Below are 15,825 nucleotides of genomic sequence, written 5' to 3' on the forward strand. Positions count from 1 at the left end.
ATCAGGAGAAAGTATAGCAATTAGTGTGGGAGTTCGTCTTGTATATTGGTACTAGATTAAAGTTCTGATAATGTATTAGCAACTGGAACCTGCGAGTCGATCGCGTTGTAACGATAGCGAGCGCTCGCAATCATTGCGATCAAGAATACTAGAATAAAGCGTGCGATCGAGAGGAAGAGTACTGAAATACATTGCGGCATTCGCCAGTATCCCTATGCATCAGCCCATTAAATTACTAGATTTGGAGACAGAAATATCATTGTTGAAAAGTATACCTCACTTTTACTGTTTTGTGTACAAGTAGATCAAAAGATATGGAGATATGTGGAGGCTGGCCTTTGCCCGCAATGGGACAGCATAATCTTATTAAAAAAAATGTCCAATTATGATTAAGTGCAAAAAATTAACTTTGTGAAATAGTCACTCCTTGAGATTCGTATCTGTCTCACCTGACAGAAGCAGAGCAATGATTCTCCTTATCAAATTACGGGTGTTGGCCAGTGAAAATTTTCCCACATTTTCTCGCAAGCCGTCGCGTTGCAGATGATATAAATCAGGGTGAAATTGTTGGTTGCACTCGCCACCGCCGCAGGCGTCTAATGGATGGTTATTTGTTAGTTTTCACTGGTGGCCAGTTACGCACCATCGCGCCGCCTTTGACCGCTACGACGCTATGAACCTACCTCAATATTATACTTCGAATTTACTACTAATATTTCATATAACAGGTGGCCAAATAAAAAACAACAAGTTATTGGCTAATTAAATTTTAAAAAAAACAGTTTTTAACGATTACAAACAAAGACGTAGCTCTGTTTTAAACCGACTTCAAAAAAAGGAGGAGGTTCTCAATTCGATTTATATATATGTTATGTTTTTACTCCTGCATTTGTGAACCGATTTTGATGATTCTTTTTTGTTGGAAAGAAAGAGAGTATGATAATACTGGGACCTATTGGTCCCATTCAAATTTGAAGAAAATATTCTACCTGTAAGGGTGTCAAACTGTGGGATGAAATCGGTTTCACGCACTTTCCGGAAACAGATTTCAATAAAACTTGGCAAATAGATGTAATTCCACTAACTTTTGACGTCGGTTTTTTTTTAAATGTTGTAAATATTCAATGTACTGTTTACAAGATATAAATCTTTTACACATTTACCTTAAAATTATTCTAGAAAACTGTCCATTTCTGACACCATATAAGAGACGTGAACTTATCAAATCCAAGCCAAGTATTGACATATTTAACCGTAAAGCAGGTACAAGAAGGTCATTTTCGTGAATTTCTTGTAATTGTCCCTACATGTCGTTACGTATATACCAAAGAACAACGTTAAAGAAAGTGCTTAAGAATTTTTGTAATTGTACGTACATTTCTTTCTTTGTCTTGGTTTTGACTACATTTGCAAATTTGAACATTAGTAGTCGTTGATCTAAACAAAGTGATTCATGTGCCTAAATTATTTTTATTCCTTAATACTATATAATAAATAATCCTACATGGAATAAAAATAATTAAAGCAAAGCACTGGAAATTAAAACTGTAACTCTATTTATCACCTGTACGTGACACAAATGTCCCAGATAGAGCATTTTTAATTGCTCTTACACAATAATTTTGTGACGTGACTATTGCGATTAAAATTAATATCTGATAGCGATCGACAGTAGACACCAATTTGTCTTTCCAGGGTTGCCAAATACAAAATGAGACAACTAGAATTGTATGTCACAATTTCCTAATATGTTTAGGTGAAAATTACGCTCCTTGTAGGTTTATGTTAGATTCTATTACCAAAAGATAACATTAGAATTGATTGGAATTAACACCCAATAAGACCTGTTTACACTTGCTGCTCTTTTTAAATACCATCTACGTGGAGAAAAGTGAAATTGTAAAGCAGCAACGCAATTCTACAATTCAAAATATTCTGCTTATCGAATATCAAAACAGACAGCCCTATTTACGTATCGAACGGTATCCCACTGACTTCCGCCCGTGCGTGTCGCCATGATATCGACCATTGATGGAATCGGCTCTTTCATAACGCCTTTACGCTTCTGCGACCACAATCAGCTTCCTTCGCGTTCTCTTGTGGACTACCATTAGCCATGCTTTTTGCGCAACGATAATGGTCAGTACTGTTCAGTTGAAGTCAGTAGGGATGCTACGGCAGTGTGAAGATATCTTTAGGAATTCAGAAACAAGAGAAAATAAGATCCACACTTTTACTACAACATTAAGCTCGAATCTAGCCAACAATAATAACCGACTCCATATTCGCAAGCAAAGTCTTTCTACAACACACAACAAACAGGAAAATGTGAATTGTTTTTTTAGACAATATTATTTAACATTTCTTTTTGTTTTCAGGTATGTACTCAGCGTTCAACATACTCAAAGGTAGTAAATATAAATATTTGTACCATGCCTTTATAAAGCGTTAGTGCGAACCACACCCATTTCAATCATAGTCCCCGATATATTGCCGAGAGGAACGGGACCGGTGAACCTATTACAGAAGGGCACGACCGGCCGCGGCCGCGGGCGGTGGCCAACAGAGGAAGTGACGCCACGTCCTGCGCATACGCAGCCTTTGTGTAGGGATGTTCGTTGAAAATAGAAAACTAAACCATTAACAATGTTACTATTAATTATTTTATTGAATTGATATTCAATTATTTTTTGTGAAATTACTCCACTAGTTTGTTATAATAATTAATACAAAGATCGAACCCTTAGAAAAAATTCCTTAGCTCCGGCCAGATTCGAAACGACATCTCCTAACAAACTGTGCCAAACGATATCCCAACTAAGCCACGGAACGAACCGGCGGACCTCACAAATTTTTCTATAAATGCTTGTAGTCGCTTCATTGTATTTGGTTTTCAACGAATTTTTAGCCGTAGCGCTATCTACTAAATCTATGAAAGTTATTATATTAAAGTTATTATGTAGAATATTACAATTATTGTCAAAAAACTTTGTCAAAGGAGAATCATTTTTATATTGAAATTAAAACGTTAACATTCAATACTTCAAATTGAGAGCACCAGCCAAAAATCGAAATAAAAAATCAAAATACTGCTACAAAATCTTAACAAACTTGCAATTATTATTTTTTTATCAGATGGCACACCTTCACGAACAATTATTTACCAATACATTTTTTTTATTATGGATTTTTCTAAAGAGAGAAGTCCATGTCATTTTCAAAATATTTAAAAATTAAATTAGTTTATGTGATAACCATATTCACATACAGCAAACTACAAAATATACACAACCAGCACCCAGTACACACATCGCCCATGGGTACAACGGGTTCAGTGTTTGTAAAGGGCCGCCTGCGCATGCCTTCAGCGATCGAGTGTCATTCCTCGGATTAACATTAGTCTCGCGCGGACAGCGCGGAATTTGAACTGGACCTTTGTGACGAGTGAAAATACGATGTCTTTTGTTATGACCTATAGATAAAACGAAGATCTGTGGCACGACTGTAGCGAAACTGTATTTCTGACAAACGATTTAAAGGAGGAGTAAAGATATTAAACAGTTTCATGGGATCAACGAGTGAATGAATTCAGTACCCTTTGTGACGGCTGGAAAGGGCATTCGAAATCCTTGTTACAATTTTCTTTCTTTTTTTAGATAAGAAAAAGTTTATTAAAACTAATTTTAGTCTTTTTTTACTGGTCGAAATTCAGGAAAAGATACTTATTTACTAATTACAAGCTTCGCTCACAAAGACTCTTGCTGCTTTATCCGCGGCGAAGGAGTTCAATCTATTTAATTAAAGATATAATATAATAAAGAAAAAATCCTAAGAAATTAACTTAATTACTTCTAGACAAGTACAAAAACATGCTCACTTACATGAGTATATAAATGGCATATAATAACAATTATTCTTAATATCATAATAACAACTACTCAAGCCACAGAAGAAAATTCAAGCAATTTACAGAATTATCATTTGCAATAATACATATGTTTTACTTTCGTATCATTTCAAGAAAATAATAAAAACATTCTAAATCTTTGCTAAAAGTTATACCTATATTTTATCAAATTTGTAATTTACGATAATGTATAAATAGAAGCCGTGGTAGCCTACAGTCGCCTGTCAAGCAGAAGACGTGGATTAATTTTGAAATTTACCATGAACTTTTCACAACATCCCAATGAAACGATTTGAAGAGGGTTCACAACCCTCGGAAACCGTGAGAAGTACCCAACCCGCTGACCTATCAGCGTGACGAACTATGTATGTCCTGAATCCACGCCCGGAGACCGGGCGGAGGAGACGCGTGTCCAGCAGTGGGACATGTAAATGTGTTGATAATGATGATGATAATAAACACAAAACAACATAGACAAATACAACATAGACAATTTAAAGTAAACTATAGAGATAACACAACATACCAATACTGACATAATTATACAATGCTGTACTACAATGTCTATCTAAAGTGCAAAATTTAGAATGCCTGCGGCACGCAAAACTGACGTCTAAAATATTGTTTTACAACGGAATATCTACAGTACTACATCAGTTATCTCAACATGTTTCAGTTTTACCTATTTGCAAATATTTGAATATAAATTTCGCAAGTTTATTTACCTATTTCTCTAATAGAAGACCAGATGACGGCCCCACTCAATAAAGTTTATACGAATAGCCAGTTACTTCAAAATAGTTAACGATCTAACATAGATTTTATCTAGACTAAATTTGAATAGGACATTCAGTGAACCAAGTATTCAACATGCCGCCAAGTGCTTGTTTATAAATATTTTCTTGAAGCGTGGCATACAACTTTAGAATTTTATTCAAGTAGACTTAACGGTTACTTATCAGTACTACGAAATGACATTTTCATACATAAATGACGTTTACTCGAATTTTCATAACCTCGAAAGTAATTTTGAGAGGAAAATGTTTTTTTCTTTTAAATCTAACTTAACCTAATCTAACCGAACCTAATCGTGTCTTTGCGATAAACATCATCATATCATCAACATATACTTAAAGAACAACAACGGTTTCGTTATAATTCGGTTTTTAGTGTAATGAAAATTCGAACAAACGTTATTTCGGAAAAAAAATTCGAGTTTGTGATAAGTTATCGTTAACTGTCGTATTAGTGGTGAGAGTGCATTCGATTTAGCAGGGAGACATTTATCAAGATGATCTGGCACATCGAAGTCTATGAATATTTAATGAATTCATGCCGATTGAATGAACACCATATTCATAGTGTTCGACATTAAATACCGAGAGTTTGTGCCTTATTTCAATACGAACGGATTTAATGTTTTATGCTATGTAAGAGCTGTAAAGCAGAAGCAATTGACAGAGACCGGCATCGTTATACGACTTAATTATCGCAATACAATTTTACTTATATCTAGTTATGTGAAATAGACCCAAGGCCCTTTATAACCGACTTCAGAAAAAGGAGGAAGTTCTCAATTCAACTGTATTTTTTGCATGTATGTTACGCGATAACCCTTTTTTTGTGAACTGATTTTGATTGATTCTTTTTTATCGGAAAGAGGGTACCTCAGTATTGGTTTTGTTTAAATTTGAATAAAATATTCCACATTTAAGGGTGGAAAACTAGGAGATAAATCCGGTTTCGCGCATTTGGCGGCAACCGATTTCAATAAAACTTCGCAAGATGTAATTCCACGATCTTTTGGGGTCGGTTTTTTAGTACTCTGTACTGAGATTATTAACAGTTAAGTTTCTTCTATATTCTATATTTCTACTAAAATCTGTTACATAAACTTTTCACTACACTAACTTAAGAAATTTCTATAAATCTTTCTAGCAAATTCTACGATATGTATTCCACTATCGTATATCTCTTATAGTATCATGGCTACCACAAAATATTCAAGGGGTCGTAAAGGTGACATTACAAGCAAGTATCGACACTCCAAAGGCATTAAAGCTATAACGTCTAACATTAAGGTTGCAACGCAAATGCGCGGCAAATGCTGCGCGTGGGCAGATCCGTCCACATTTCTATGATGAATCGGTCGCCGGCGCCGCCCGGTTACGAAAATTCGCCACGATTTGCATATAGATACGATCCTTGAGACATATAATGTATTGTAGCCAATATGCGGCCGAGAGATTTCCTAGCAACGCTACATAGGTCTGAGCGTGTATTTTATTGACAAAAACCTGCCGTTACCTATAGAAGCGCTTATAGAATCGCTTATAAAAGCGCTTATAAAAGCGCTTATAGAAGCGCTGCTGTGACGCCACCGACGCGCCACTGCAGCGCATCTACAAACGTCTAATTTGAAGGTGCCCTAAGTTGACAAATACCATGTGCCACCCTGTGACAGTTTCACCAGCACCCTTACCCTGCAAAACCGTAACGCAGTAAATCTCACATTATAGTTCGGCGGCAGAAATAGCCATATCTATTTCTGTACTTACAGTACTTCCCTGGACGAACTCTTTCACAACAAGCTCTACCATACTATATAATCATACATTACATTTATGTACCATAGTATTTTTGATAGTAGTAGATCTCGTTGTGAAAGGCATACATAAATACATTCAGATCCGTAGTGGCAACTTACCTATTTCTGCCGCTAAGTCGTAATGTCAGCATTACTGTGTTTCGGTTTTGAAGGGTAGGGTGCTGGTGAAATTACAGGCACAAGGGACTTGTCAACTTATGTCCCAGAGTGACCGGCGCAGTGGCAGTGCCCCTCAGATCTTTACGATGTAAGCTCTGACTGGCAATGCTGTTATGGATTGGCATGTAGCTTACCATCAGATGCACGACTTGTTCATCCCGCCACTTAATATTATAAAAAATAAATATTTTATTTATTTATTTATTTACTATATCTACAGGGTTATTTTTAAAACACTAGGAACCTCGCAAGATCAATTCCAAGAGCAATTCCTAACATCATAAACAACACATCTTGTTCCGTGACTTTTTACAAAACATAATAAATTTAGCAAAAAATAAACTTTTCTTTTCTTTCTACTATCTGATACTTTTTATATCTGTACTAATTGGTAGGAAGTTCAAACATGCAAGCGGCCTCCACGACTACTCCCACTCCCGCACAGAGTTGTTCTATATAACTAATCTTATAAATGTATTTTTTTATTTATATAAATTTATTTATTTTAGCATGAAAATAAAATCTGATGAATTATAGAATGTTTTGAATGTGAAAAATTATAATATAGAATTAAAAGTCATGGAACAAAAGTTGTTGTTTATGATGTTAGTAGTATAGTCCTGCGAAGTTGTCAGTTGTCTATTTTAAAAATAACCCTGTATATTTATGAATATGTTTGTTTACAGTTCGCGTTGACATATTTCATGTCGTCCAACATTATCCTTTCTTGATCAACTTTGTTCAAGTTTCACAGTTGCATTATTGAGTACAATGAGTACTTTGCATTTTGTTTATTTATTAATAAAGATTTCTTTTACTATTTCCCAACACTCACACAAATCATTATTAAACATATCGAGTTGTTAGGTATTCGCGATTGTTACACGTAGCAAATTAAACTATCTTTTCGGCCTTTACAAGTCCCATGCTCACGGCTGACTGAGATGATAAAATTATCAACCAATTAATGCAAACCACCCTATTTTTCTATATCAGTCAACCATGACCTGTAAGGAGTTTGCGCACTACGTCCGGGTCGTATGAGTTCCGAATCCTAGTAATGACGACCCGAAATGTCACAGGGATCAATTTATCTCATGTACAAACGATATTCATAGTTTCTCGGACTCGAATCGCGCACAAGCGACATCCGAAGTGGGTCCGAGTTTTCTAGATTTGTATAGTCTCGCATTCCGAACGTATACGAATCTGATGCAGCGCGAAAACGCGCTAAAGGTCTCAAAACGTTGGTTTGTTTGAAAAAATAAATATAAAAATATACACAATTTAAATACAGTGATTTATAGCCAACATTATACACAGTTTTTACTATTTATAAAGACCATCATCATGTTCCTAAACCTTCTACCCAATTGACTGCACTCAACCTTTTATATCCCCTTCTTCTTTAATTTTAAACGGTTGATGATAGACTTTAGATCATAAATGGCATAAAGTTCTGAAGTACAAACGCTGAGCGTGTTGTTAAATGTACGTCACTCTTGGAAGGAATATTGATTTAGAACTACTGTTAATTCCGTATACACTATCTCTATCGATTCGTAGCTTTGTGCTTGTGTTACAAGAATTATTTATTACCTTATACAATGCTGTGGTCCCTTTATGTAAAGTATCGATGCATATTAAAATATACGGAACACAATGTTAGCAGTTGTTCTGTTCAAGTATTATCTCTGTTTACTTTCAAATGTTGTGGAAATACGATATTATGAAAGCAAATGTAATTTATTTGGTAAAATTAACTAGAATTTGAGAGTATAAATGCAAAAACAAAAGCTCTTTATTGCATGCCAGAACGAAATACAGGTATAAATAAAAGACAAAAACATAGAGTACCACAGGCTTCATTGTCTAGTTATCTTTCTAACGAAAAAGATTATCAACTCGGGTCTATTCCATACGTTAAGTTTTTATCCATTAGGATGTATTCTTACTATTAGCAACCTATTTACATCCTGCTTCTGGGCAGTGGTCTTCTTTAGGAGGAGGTCATAGTCCACTACCCTTGCCTAATCCTGATTGTGGCCGTGACACGTCATGAAATAATTATGTTAATGTTCTAGGAGGGACAGACTTCATCAAAATATTTTTCTTTACCATTATGAGACAAATATCCTCATAGCATCTTACTAATATTTTAAATGCAAACATTTGCATTTTTAAAATGTTTGTTACTCAATCATGTCGAAACGGCTGAGCAGGTTTGAATGAAATTACTATCCACAAATAGAAAAACTACTATTTTGCCCGTAATTGCACATTTCACTATACTTATGCATATATTTTCTGTGAATTACTCCATTACTTTGATATCGATATGACAGGACTCAAACACGCGTCGGTAATGCTGCCGCCGTTAGTTGAAAGTGCGCACGTGACATTTTTTTTTAATCGTTATGTTTTATTCCTTCTTAGGTGGATAAAGTATGAAGTTATCGCAAGATAAAAATATACATTTTTTTAAATTTCTATTCTTTATTATTTTGACGGTTTTGAGTTTTTGCCAGAAGCGCCCTTTCAACTATAATTTTTTTTAATAAAAAAAACTAACGGTGGCAAAATGCCAATCTAGATCAGCATTGTGCCCTACGGCATACTTGCAGCAGAAGTTCCTAAAAGGTCATTTTAAGGACTCTCTGGTTTTTAGCCCAAATTCTACCTAAATTATGACTTTGGGAAAACTTCAAGCACATGTTACATATATGTGCACACTATTGTCAACTTTAGTTATAGTACAAGGAAAACAAGGATATTAAAAAGGTACTGGAAGCAACAACGTACTATAATAATAATAATAACGCACGCAGTCAACATAGCCGCGCACTAGGAAAACCCACACACTACACCCAAACTCACGAGTGAAATAAAGGTAGGCCATACAAATATTTCTCTCGGCCTGGGAATCGACCCTGTGACCTCTGTGTGGCAGTCCGGCATGGTAACCGTTCGTCCATGGAGGCAGTTACTTAATGTAATGTACCAAGCGTTCTATCATACAAATAAACCATAATCTCCAATTTTCAATTTCATTCTTCTTCATTGTCACTCAACTCAAGGCAACTTTCAAACAAAGACCACAACAACTCAACAGTTATCTATGTTGCAAAATAACTGTCGTGCGCATGGGCAGATATGATTGATTGCTTACGCTTGCAAGAATCTTAAATTGTTATCGATGATCTAGGGAATAAAAGGCCTTTCAGTTGTAAAGCTTAAAATGAATACCTTAATGATAATACACTATACTGAACTATTTCCACTCTTTCCTATTACCACTCGTCCTTTTTAATTCCTACTAAAAGCTATGCCCAGATCTCGGCAAAGTTACGAAAATATAGCGGAAAATCGCGATTTATGCAATTCTCCAAAACAACCAATTGAAATACGTTTCAAGCGCCATAAACATACAGACGCTGCCATCCATTCTTTAATTTTATCCTTACTCGATTCCGACGACAGTCTTACAGTTTCAATAATTGGGAAATATGACGGTAGACTTACGGATTCTTTATGAAGAAATAGATTTGTTTCAATTAAAATCCCTTAGTTCATGTACTTGGACATTAATTTCATTCATTCATTATGCAATCCAATTCCAATTTAATTTTTTTTATAGACCCGTACTAGGGAAACCCCACATCGCTGGTACCATGGACACACGCATAGACAACCACAAACTACACCCCAACTCACTGGCAGACTAGGAAGGTGACCGTTCGGCCACGAAGGCAGTTATAAGGAAGATTTGTTGTGTCCCACTGTTGGGGTACGATCTCTTTCCGATAGTCCTGGTTAGGGGCTGCATCTGGCAGTGATTTAAAAAAGAAAGTGGGGCTTCCATTACGTGGTTTTCTTGGATATCTAAACCTATTGAGTATTAATTACAAAAGGCTAAAAACAATGCTGTAAGATAACTAGTTGCAAGTTTTTTACCACGGTTTGAACATAACGTGACCCCGGAACGTGCCACGTTCCGAAATATCGAGAAAACACAAAGAAATCATACCGTGGTAAGAAACCTATACATAGTGATAATCATTTAGTGAATAAACACGAAAGTATTAAAATATACAATACCGTACTCTGTTTACAAACGTAATAGATCACTATTAAAGCTCAATTTGGAGTGCGTCAAAAATACGTCACTATTGCTAGAGCTTGTTGAATGAAAATTATCATTATAAAACATATACAGAAAGAATAACTGAAAAAAGAACTCACGTGTGTGACTAATAAAATTAATAGTCATAGATACAATATTTGACACAACTATCTCTACAGTGTAGTCGTATTACTATTCGTGGTAACTATAAAGTACACGAAATAAGAGCATATTTTTTTAAATATAATAATAATAAATAACAATGCACACACTCAATAGAGCCCGCACTAGGGAAAGCCTGTGTCGCGGATGCCATGGACATACACATAGACAACCACAAATACACCCAAACTCACGAGAGAATTAAATGTAGCACATACAAATATTTTTCTCAGACCGGGAATCGAACCTAGGACCTCTGCGTGGCAGATAGGCATGGTAACCGATCGGCCACGGAGGCAGTAAATATATTTTGCTGCTGCACCAATGAATATATACGGTCATCTAGGTATTGTACGTACAATTTCATTGCAAAACATTAGCTGTCATGCGCACAGGCAACCGTGATTGATGGCGCGCAGACGCGTGGGCGGAACGAGTGCTGATGCTATTTAACACTATCTATTTCATTCACGAATTGATTTAATTTTCAAGGTATTTTCAAGACGTTAATCTATGGTAGTATTCATATGTTCCTACGTGGTAGTAACTTCAATCGTTGGGTTATATAAATAACAATAAAGCGATAATAAAAGTCAACTAACGTTATTATCTACCACGCGAACATTAAACTTACTATAACGATTGTGCCCAGTATTAAAACATATATTTATTAGTACCGATGTTTTTGTTTTAATATTATAAGATTCATAATATGGTCAAATAGAATAAACTGGAACGTTAATAAATCATAACAGAGTTAAGGGGTCATCACATTTATAAGCACGGAATCGGCTTGAACCTGTCAGAAAGGTTTTAAGAGCGAAAAACAGGTAGCTCGTTTCGCTTCTGCTCCGACCACCGCCGTCACCGCCGCAGTTTTCTTCGCTCTTATTACATAAACATAAAGCTTTTTTTTGGCCGGCTTAACGCAATTCCGTGTCCATAAGTGTGGTAGCTCCTTTAAAGGTTCAATTTACACTTTTAAAATTAACATTGTCACTATAAACCTATCTTAGAAAACAACCGCACTTTCTACAATAACTTTATTATACTCGCACATAAATACAAGCAAGATTTCCTTACCGGCGAATAGTAAATACTGTTTCAAATTTAATAGCGCATCGAAGCACGCGCAGCGCACGCGCCGCTAATGATCAACGGGGGGATTCTGCAACCGCGCTCTATAGATCATTCTTATGTCCATTACTCACTGACTAGTAACTATAGTTGACCTAAATTTCGATCATTTGCATGTTAATTTTAACTACTTGTATGTTAAATGGTATTCTTAATTAGACTTGGTATTAGGTAATAGCGGTAGACTTCTGCAGTGGCATAAATGTCATTAATATAATAAATTTAAAATAAAAAAATATTTATACCTTCATTGGACTGGAGTTATAGTTGCTGCATAATAACGAAAAGTATATTTAGAAAAAACATGACTGAACATAATGTTACAATCAAAATGTCAATATTGATTTGGAAGGTATAAATAAAAAATTGATTTCCTTTTTGCATAGTGCCATAAATTTGGATTAGAATACATTTATAAAATATAATTATGATGAATAGTAAGCTTATTTCAGAGTAACCTTCTCATCAGCCTAATGCCTTTACAATGCCACCATCCGTCCTCTTCTCTTCTATCGTTTTTATTCATCATTCATTCCATTCAGAATAAATTCTGTTGTACTGGAAATTAGTACTGAATTGTTTTCTAACGTGCTATAGTACGGTTTCATTTTGTCCCGTTATTAAATACTGAAGAACAAATGATGTTATACAGTTAAATATCTTATATTGTGACGATGCTGACCACCTTCGTCGTCATCCCACGTTTTTAACATCCTCTTTTCTGGTTCCTAGCCATTTATTTTAAAATTTTAAATTCATTGTCTATTCCCTTTTCCTTCACTATTCTTATGCTTGTTCTATCCGTCGTGACTACCATAAAAATTTTTTAACGAGAGGACGTACCCATAAATCACAAATCACAATCATTTTGTTTAACTGCACGTCGATTTATTATTAAAATTATACAGTTACATAGGCCCTTTTGGAGTGTGTATTGTGTTACATACTTTTACAGGGAGTTTTATAATAATAATTGTAAATTTTCTTTATACCTATACAAAAATATTCGTTACAGCCTTTTTTTCCTCTCTTATCATCTCTTACAATAAATCTTGTGGACGAAGCCTTCTGCATTCTCAAAGGCTAGACTACAATAAGACCTCTAGAGCTCAAAACTTTAGGTCTACCATATGATACGTTTCGGAGAATGTTCCCTTCGCGCTAAATAGAGCTGTCAAAAGCAGGCAACGGATAGGCAGCGCATAGCCACCTCCCAATAACTGACAACTCTGCTTGTTCGCTTGCTACATTACATAAAAAAGGAGTGTGTTTAATTTAAATATACATTATATTTCATTCTATTTGCTCCTTTCTGTAATCGGGAAAGTGAAACCGACGACGGGTTTCCCCGTTATCACAGTTTTACGTTAATCACAGTTTTAAGTTTTACATTATCATAGTTTTGCTTCCACATTCATTATGCACACAGCTCTGCTCAGGAGTGAAACTTTTGCCATATTCTGTATTTAGTGAACCATACTACCCATATATTTTTTAATTTCAATTGGCATCTTCTAGGCAGTATCCATATCTTTACTTTCCATCGTGAAAAACGTTCGCCTATTCTATCTATCTATTATATCTAGCTATCTAAAACAAAAGAAGGATTATTGATTCTTTTATCCTTTTATAATTGAAATGAGTGTAAATAATTAAGTTGTTGAAATAAATCGAATATCTCAATATTAGAATTGAACCACAAGTTTTAAAGGTGTTATTGGGTGTTTGAATAACTTTGTACGTCTTTGAGTGTGCTTTTGTGAAACAAAACATTATGTAATCACTTTATCTTACGTCATCTTGTTATAACAAAGCTTTCATATACCACACAAATGAAAGTAAATTAAAATTAAAACAGAAGACTAATAAAATATGAGACGTGACATTTTTCGCCATTAAAATTTCATTATCCCAAAATAAAACAGTCTCTAATGAGTTGGTTCGTAAATCATAATTTCATTTAACGTACACCGAGCCTGGGGCAACGGGTCATGTAATATTAATATTGTGACAACTTTGTTGACACTATTTTGAATTATTGTTCATATTTATCCATACTATTTTATGCTATACGCGTCAAAAAAAATGCTTAATTTAATATTGACAGCTGTAACTTTCTAAACTTGTATGTTCAGTTTTATTTATTTATATGGATATAGTACAGCGACACTCATTACAAGACAAAGAGCTACGAAATAAAGAATAAAGTAGACACAAGGGGAAAAGGAATAACGAAAGAGTGGTAGGTATGAGAGTAAGATGAGTATTGTAGGTGAAGGTAATGAAGACAAAGAGACACGGGGAGTAGTACTGAAGGGCGGCGTCAAGTGCTGCTCCTAAGAAGTTAATGATGGAGACAGCTTCGGAACGGAGCTCAAATTAAAGCACAGTGTGTCAAACATCCTGACATTAAATAAAACTTAATTACAATTATTAATAATAAAATAAAGTGACATCTCTATTCAACGGTTGGCTGTAAAGGTACCTCACTGAGTGAAGAAATCTTTCATAGGTTTCTCACAGATGGCGCTACGGCAAAAAAGTCGGTAAAAACAATAACATAGACCCGCAACAAACACTTGGAAAAATTCGTGAGGTCCGTTGGTTCGATCCGTTGCTTAGTTGGCATAGCGTCTGACACGGTTTGCTGGGAGATGTTGGTTCGAATCCAACCGAATCGAAGTGAATTGTTTCAAAGTGTTCGATATTTGTTTAATAAATAAATCACAATGCTCCCGGATGATGGAGAAGCGTAGGTCAGCTCACGCAGACAGGTGCAGATGCAAGGTCTCCTTTGTTCATATAGACGATACGTACAGGTCCACAGGCAGTCATTTAGTAGCCACTGTATGCGCCTGATACCCAGCTAAAAAACTGTAAGTGGTAGGCGGCTATAGATGTAGGGCTCCGGAACCAGGTTTTATATTTTTTTGTCTGTGAAAAACCGATTGAAGACTGAGTCGAAAAATTCAAAACGCATGAACGGTCAACTTAATTCAAACTATGAAGCTGAAAATTTGACTAACCAGAGGTGAAAATACTTCGTTTGCCAAAACTCGCATACCAGGAAGGAGTATAAAATAGTAATTTATTGAAGAGTAGATTATACAACATAATAAATAATAATAAAATATAAAATAATAATGAATAGCAAAGTAATAAATAATTAATAGTTCAATTAATAAAGAAAATCACCAATTTGTCATTTTACGTCAAGATGCTGAAATTCGGTTAAAATATTTGTTTCAAATATTTATTTTATATTGGAAATGAAACTATTTTTTGGTACCTAAGTTATATATTTGTTTTTTCAAACAAACCAAGGAACCTGTAAAGGAGACGGAAAAATAGTTACATTTACTTTTTCAGGAATCAGGAAATATTGAGAAAAAATCATTTCTTAGGAATGAATGGTGAAATTACAGGCACATAGGACTTATCAACTTATGTCTCAGGGTGACGGGGGTAGTGGCAGTGCCCCTCTGATCTTTGCGATTTAAAGCTCTGAGTGGCACTGCAACTGTTATGGACCGGCGTGTCAGGCTTACCATCAGACGCACGACTTGTTCGTCCTGTCACTTGATATTAGAAAAAAAAAATGTGTATTGAACAAGTTGAGAGTTGCAAAAGGTTTCTTGTGGGATATTTTCCCCCTTCGTTCTAAGGCATAACAATATTGCAAAAATCATAAAAACTGATTTGCAAAAATCATAAAAACTGATTTGCAAA

General features: G+C 35.2%; 1 protein-coding gene across 2 annotated transcripts in view; it reads left to right on the forward strand.

Moving 5' to 3' along the window:
• The window catches only part of LOC113231240 (transcription factor hamlet-like), a 178,647-nt gene that overhangs the window by 85,183 nt on the left and 77,639 nt on the right, over window positions 1-15,825 (forward strand). Inside the window, exon 3 of one of the 2 annotated variants that reach the window (XR_003310548.1) lies at window positions 2,379-2,518. The exons of the other annotated variant lie outside the window; for it this stretch is intronic. The gene's annotated coding sequence lies outside the window, so the exon portion shown is untranslated. Of the gene's footprint in view, window positions 1-2,378; window positions 2,519-15,825 lie in introns of those variants that run through there. 2 annotated transcript variants of the gene reach the window in all.

Source organism: Hyposmocoma kahamanoa, unplaced genomic scaffold (genome assembly GCF_003589595.1).
Source record: "Hyposmocoma kahamanoa isolate Upper Pololo Valley unplaced genomic scaffold, ASM358959v1 65, whole genome shotgun sequence".
NCBI classification, from domain to species: Eukaryota; Metazoa; Arthropoda; class Insecta; order Lepidoptera; family Cosmopterigidae; genus Hyposmocoma; species Hyposmocoma kahamanoa.